Source organism: Pavona decussata, unplaced genomic scaffold, assembly GCF_977016875.1.
Source record: "Pavona decussata unplaced genomic scaffold, jaPavDecu1.1 SCAFFOLD_321, whole genome shotgun sequence".
In the NCBI taxonomy this organism is placed as follows: domain Eukaryota; kingdom Metazoa; phylum Cnidaria; class Anthozoa; order Scleractinia; family Agariciidae; genus Pavona; species Pavona decussata.
Genome location: NW_028145711.1, coordinates 202,810 through 209,475, shown reverse-complemented (window position 1 = coordinate 209,475; position 6,666 = coordinate 202,810). Strand labels below are relative to the sequence as shown.

The 6,666-nt window shown below is 36.1% G+C and overlaps 2 pseudogenes; both read right to left on the bottom strand.

The window, feature by feature from the left end:
* Window positions 1-688: 688 nt before the first annotated feature.
* LOC146453887 (uncharacterized) lies at window positions 689-2,740 on the bottom strand (annotated as a pseudogene).
* Window positions 2,741-4,640: 1,900 nt separating this feature from the next.
* LOC146453886 (uncharacterized) lies at window positions 4,641-6,463 on the bottom strand (annotated as a pseudogene).
* Between the last annotated feature and the right edge of the window lie 203 nt (window positions 6,464-6,666).

Genomic DNA, 6,666 nt, shown 5'->3' with positions numbered 1-6,666 from the left:
GACCCACGTAAGATTCCTTCCCATGGGGGGTTGTTACGACAGCCTGGTAGATGACGTTTTTTGTCAAGCATTCTTCGGCTAAAGGGCATTTTGCCTTCACCCTACAATTACATGTTCTGGTTGTGGTTGTTTCATCGCCTTTAAGCATGTCCTTGTTGTGCGCGCTTATTTTACTTTGCAAGTTGGGCATGCCTTCGACATCGTCAATTTCTATCCATCAATCTCAGAAAAACTCTTAAACGACGCCCTTTCATTCGCGGCCCGCTACACCGACATCTCTGCCGAAGAAAGAAAAATAATCCTCCACAGTTAACAGTCGCTATTGTTTAACGATAATACCCCATGGGCCAAGAAAAACTCGTCAAATTCATTTGATGTAACAATGGGCTCATTTGATGGTGCTGAGACCTGCGAACTAGTGGGGTCATACCTGCTAAACCAGCTACCCGGAGGCATTAAAAATCACGTGGGCCTCTACCGAGATGACGGCCTGGGTGCATTCCAACTAGCACCACGACAAATCGAAAGAAGCAAAAAGGACATTTGCAATGTGTTTTCAGATAGTGGGTTTTTCAGGTTGTGATGGTGAAGTGGGTTCTTGGGCTCGTGATGGTGGTGTAGTGGGTTTCTTTGAACTTTGTGATGATGATGTGCGTTTTGTGCTGTTTGATGTTGGTTTTGGAGGCATCTTTCTTTTTAAAGTCAAGTTGAAATCCAAGCTGATTAATCTGTAAATGACATGTCATTGTAATTATTTATTTAGCTATTATCATGACTAGGAATGATAATAGTCAATGGTAAATTCAAAAACAGTTAAGTATTGCACAAATTCCCTTGTGATCTGAAAAGTAAGTTTCTAAAATTTGAAATTTAATTTGCGATTCAGGTAGGTTGGTGTATATATGATCAATGCAAGTATTGTTATCTGTGATGGTACATTTAATTAATTGTCTGTAACCATGGTTATTTACAAAGAAATTGTAGAGTGGCAAACGATTAGCAACACTGAACCAGTTAATATTAAAATCACCAATAAAAATATTGACTTCTCTTTGAAGTGAATCTAAAATACTCTGAAGTGCAGCACACAACTGTTGTATTGATTGTGCAGGAGACCTATATATTCCAATTATCCAAATATGTGGTATAACAATAAATCTTAGAATTGTTATTTCTATGCCATTTGTATTAGCACAAAATGGATATCCTGGATAGTAGTCAAGACAGGTATACACTACAGTTCCTCCATATGGTCGTATATTGGAAGGATTTCTTGCTGGTGCATCATTCCTGAACATGCTGTATTTGTTATCATCTGTTAAATTATATAAACTATCATTATCCAAGTTGCAGAGCCTGCTTTAAGCAAAAATGCTTACATCAGTACTGGAGTAGTTTAGATCTGCACGTACATCTTTGATGTGCTTATGCAAAGACCTTGCATTGAGAAAACATATTTTCAAACTTATTTCTGGAACATTGTATAATGGGTTAACTGCAAGTGTCAATTGTCCTTCAGTTCTCAATCGATGCATTTCTGTCTGCACATCATTGCTAACAGCTATTTTATTCTCACACAGGTCAGTCACATAGAGACCATCAATAGTTGTTACTCTACTTAATCCTACATAAGGTATGTGAGGAATTGACCTTCTTGTCTCAAAATTTACTACAATCTTTGTTTCAGTATCACCCTGAGATCTATGAATAGTTTTTGCAGCAGCAGGTCTCAATGGAAATTGTTTTCGGACAATATGGACTGACTTGGATCTGCTAACAGCAAACTGTGTACTTATAGGCTTAATTGGTGTCCATGATGCTTCAATGCCATTAATATACAAATGTTTGTTCTCCTTCCTTGTCTTTACTCCTACATCTGTATGATCAAACTGTACCCATATGATTCCTGAAGGCTTATCAGTATTATGTATTTGCATCAGTTTAATAACATTTCCTGCACCATTAGTCATGCCATCATCTGTCCTTGTATTCAGAGATATCTCAGTTCTTTCTCCAACTGCTAAGTGTAATATTGAGTGTAATTGTTTAGTCTTCCTAGGATCGCTCGGTATCTGTTTCAATATTTTGTTTCTAAGCTCCTGTGATTCAGCTCCAAGTACACTATCATGTGCTTTGATAGAATATTTTGTACCTGTAAGAGCATTATGAGCTTTGTGGTTAAAATCATTCGCTTTTGAATTTTGGATAAACAAATGTGGTGCATCTTTTGGATAGCTTGGATTACTTAATGCAATGCAGCGACTCTTTAATTTTGCAATGTCCTCATTTGTATGATTACCTTCTCTTAATCTGTTCAATAGCTCAGCAAATTCCTTGCTTTCTCTTTGCCTCATTATTTGTTTCAGTTCAAACATTTTGAAAAGCTCTTGCCACACATTAGGAGCAAGAATTCTATATTCATCGTTGTCCATGTCCTTGAATATATAATCATCCATCACTGGTTGTAACTGGAATAAATCACCAATAGCAACTATACTGACTGCACCAAAAGGTAGTGAACTACCTTTGATATCTTTTAGTCTACCATTTATTTGAATAGTGAACATGGTATTTCCCACCATAGATATTTCATCTATAAATATGAGTTTTATTCCACCTAGTTGACATCGTATTGTGTTAAGTCTACTTGAGTCAAGGCTTTTGTAGTTTCTTAGTGACCGACTTGCTGGTATTGCAAGAGCACTATGTATGGTATTTCCCTTAATGTTATATGCTGCTTTTCCAGTAGGTGCTAGCATCAATACTGTTATTTGCGAAAAATCAATGCCAGGTCTAGTATTGTAATACTTCAATGTAGCCTGATACAAGGCTTTAGTGACATGTGATTTACCAACACCTGCACCACCACTAAGAAAACAGTAAAATGGTTCTTTAGAGGTCTTAATCTGATGCAAGACATGATAGAAAAATTCTTTTTGTTCTTTATTCAAAGTTTGTACCATATGTCTGTATTCATCGTCTGGTAATTCATTCATTGTCAGTGGTTCACTATTGTCTACAGATGGTATTCCTAAATCACCTGATAAATTATAATTGCCACTAAAATCAGGATGTAAATCCTGGTCTCCTTCTGCCTGATGTTGTCGTTCTATATTTTGTGTGCAGGGAGCTATATCATCATATCTCTCTTCTATTTGATTTATTTGTTGCTGAATTTCATTGAAATCTTCATTACAAACAGCATATTGTTTCATTTGTTCTTTAATAACATTGGAGAGAACCATACATCTATCTTGATATGATGCAAAGTTTCCTAGTAAATCAGTTTCCTCGTTTCTCCATGGAGTAAACAGCATTAAAAGTTCATGATAATGTTTTTCTGGTTCTTTTTCTTTGTTAAACCATACGCTTCTTAAAACCCTAGCTTTAGAACGTCTCTTTGTTTTACTGGTTGTTGTGTTGACAAACTCATCATCATCATTTTGTTCATCATCAATATATATTTCCAATGGAAGACCATCAATATCAATCTCATAAGTACGTAAATTATGATCATCCGGGTGAGTGTAGTCCTGAGAAGGACTGTTTGTGGTGACTTTGACTGACGTTTCGACAACCTGAGCGGAAGTCATCTTCAGAGTCAAGTGAATTGTGGAACGTCAGTAGGTGGTATATATACGTCCCTGGTTGTTAACCTGATTGGTCAACGAAGTCCAGATGTTATTGGTCGTTTGTCAGTAAGCCGTGATGTTATTGGCTGTGAAGACTGTAAAAAGTGATTGGTGCGTTTCGATCCGTCTTTTGTTAGTCAAAAAGTCCGTGGGTCTATTGTTAGTAAAATGTCTATTTGTTTGTTTCGCTGTTATTGTCAATAAGTCGTTTGTATGGTGCAGGTAGTTGTAGGCAACGGTTGAGTGGCGTTTGTTCTAAGTTAGTAAACCAGCTTTCCAGAGTGAGTCGTTGATAATAATTTGTACAGTAGGTGATGCACTTGGCAGAGTCCCAGTCGATTCTGTGGTTCGTTTGTAAATGGTGCTCAGCAATGTGATTGTTGATATCACCATTTCTAGTTGCTCGTTTGTGTTCAGTCAGTCGTACGTTTAAATTTCATTTGTTTCCTTAACGTATGGCTTTGAACTACAGTTATCATACCATGCAGCCCAATCTGCTAGTGTTAAATTTTCTAATTTTGGTGGGCGCTTACAATATCTCTTAAGTAACCCAGTGGTATATATTTCTTCAGAGTCATTATCTATTTCTTTAATGTCTTCTATAGGCTTCAAAAGCTCTACCCTGTCATCAGGAGGTGAAGTGTTTATGAATATGATTTGTCTTGATGCTTTTCTCATGGGTAACTGCAATGCAATATAAACTGCTTCTTGTGCACTTATTTCTACATTATTAAGAAATTTACTGCCAATATCTCTTACTTGCTGTTTTATATTGCAATTGCCCTCTCTAACTTGTCTCAAAAGTTCACTCATACCTTTTTGTGATTTTGATATGTAATTTGCTATGTATACAGCACATGCATAAACATCTAATACATACTGTATATCCATATTTGCTCTCCATGCTGTTAAACAATCTGCATTATAGTTGTTTATGTGTATTTCATTTGGGTTCCGTTTCAAAAATATGGTAGCAGCATTCAAAGATGAACGGATAGCCATAAAATATTATTCTTCAGTTATATTCAGCTGAAGTAATAAGTCCTCAAATGTCATATTTCCACAATTTTGTAAATCATCCAGATAACTCTTTATTGATTTCCAGCTCTCTTTGTACACCTTTATGTCACTATTGGGTGTCTTTTCATCACGTGGATACAATATCATTGTTTGTTTCATTGGAGGCTGTGGATAGTTGAATCTACAAAGATTGCTTGTATTTTTATGACATGTATGTGAATGCCTATGTACTTGTCTATTGACAAGTTTTAACAGTTCTGGATTGTCTACAGGTTTAACGCATGTAATGATTTTATCAATAAATGTTGTCACTTTTTTGTCACTGTCTATTTGAAATTGTGGGGCATCTTTTATCCATATCAGCATGTGAATATGAGGTGACCCTCTCTGTTGGTATTCTACTCGATAAAACCAGTCTGATATTTTACCTAAAGGCTCTGAAGAGCTTAATAGAAAGTGAGTTAAAAACTGGTTTACTTGATAATCAAAATGTCTGGCACAAGTAACTGGGTCACTCTGTATCAAACGGCATCTGTCTTCCCAGTTAAATTTCTCTATTTGCTCATCAGTATAAGTCTTATTGTCAAGAAGCTGGCCAAGTATTCTAAGTAAATGCACCCATTGGGTTTCAGCAGATGAGAAACTGCAAAACAATGTAGCTGGACCCAATTGTCTAATCATTGCAAAGAAGTCTTTTTTGGCTTTTTCAAAATATGGTGGTGAACCTCTCAAAGCATTTAGAAATTTGTAGCCTTCATCATGACGAATAAGTCTATCTAAAGCTCCATGTTGTTTCAACTGTCCTGCGTTAATGCTTCGGCTATTTCCCTTACATTTTCTAAGAGCAGTATGGCACTTTCCCAAAAGAATTTTCATTTGAAGTTTTTTTTGTCTTAAAGAATATATTCTCCACACACATTGCAGCTCGTCTATCTGATCGTCTCAGTTCTGATTTACATATATCACTATAAGTTACTTTCACTTTTCGCTGTTCAGTATCTGGTCGTGACTGTCCTAAAAATATTCCAGGATATGCTAGTTCTTCATAATATTTGTCTCTAAAAACACTAAGTGGCTGACTACCTTCAGCTGGAGCAACATTCAGTATATTTTGACGTTCAGAGTCTTCTAAAAAGTCTGTGGCAGTGAATAAAGTATCAGTGACACCAGCTGAAATTTGTTGTACATCTTCACCTTCATTTTGATTATTTACATTTTCGGTCAAGTTATCATTACACTCCATTTCATTATCATCATTTTCTAGCTGAGCAACTTCTGTGACATATGTATTTGCCCAATCTTCATTGATTACAATTCCCTCATCTTTAGATAAGGTGCTATTTGACATCAGCCATTTGGCTGCTTCAACAACCTTATCTGGCCTTACATTCAAAGATAATACTGAACTTTTATACTGTAGCTTACGTTTTAAATTGACTTTAATTGTTGCAGTCTCGCTATGCAGTTGTGGTAACATGGTTACGGTATGGGCAACATCTGCAGGTACATTAACAATATTGCCATGTATCTTTAGTTGTCTACCTCGTGGAGCTTGCATTAATTTTTGGAATGCAATCCTTGGTGCTAATAATCTACATTCTAATTCATTGAGGTCAAAAAATTCTGGTTTCATTGGAAAACCCATGCCATTAGCTATAGCATATGGAGGGAGTTTGTTCTTCATCAAATAATTATTACAAGTTCTACAAATCCACTCTTTGTCATCAAGACTTATCTTATTACACAGATATTTTGCACTATCAAGTTGGGATTCTCTAAGTTTACAAGCATTTACTACACTATGCTTATACCACAGCTGATCACAACAACTGCAGATGTATAGTGGACCTTGTTTAACTATGTCATGAAACTTTTTCACACTAACATCAACAGATGTCTTTGTATTTTTCAGTACTGCTCTACGATGTCTATGATAAGCATTGCGTTTAGCTTTTTTTTCCGGTGTATTTAAAGGTGCTCTACGCTTTCGTTTGTTTTCATTTTCCTTTGTTCC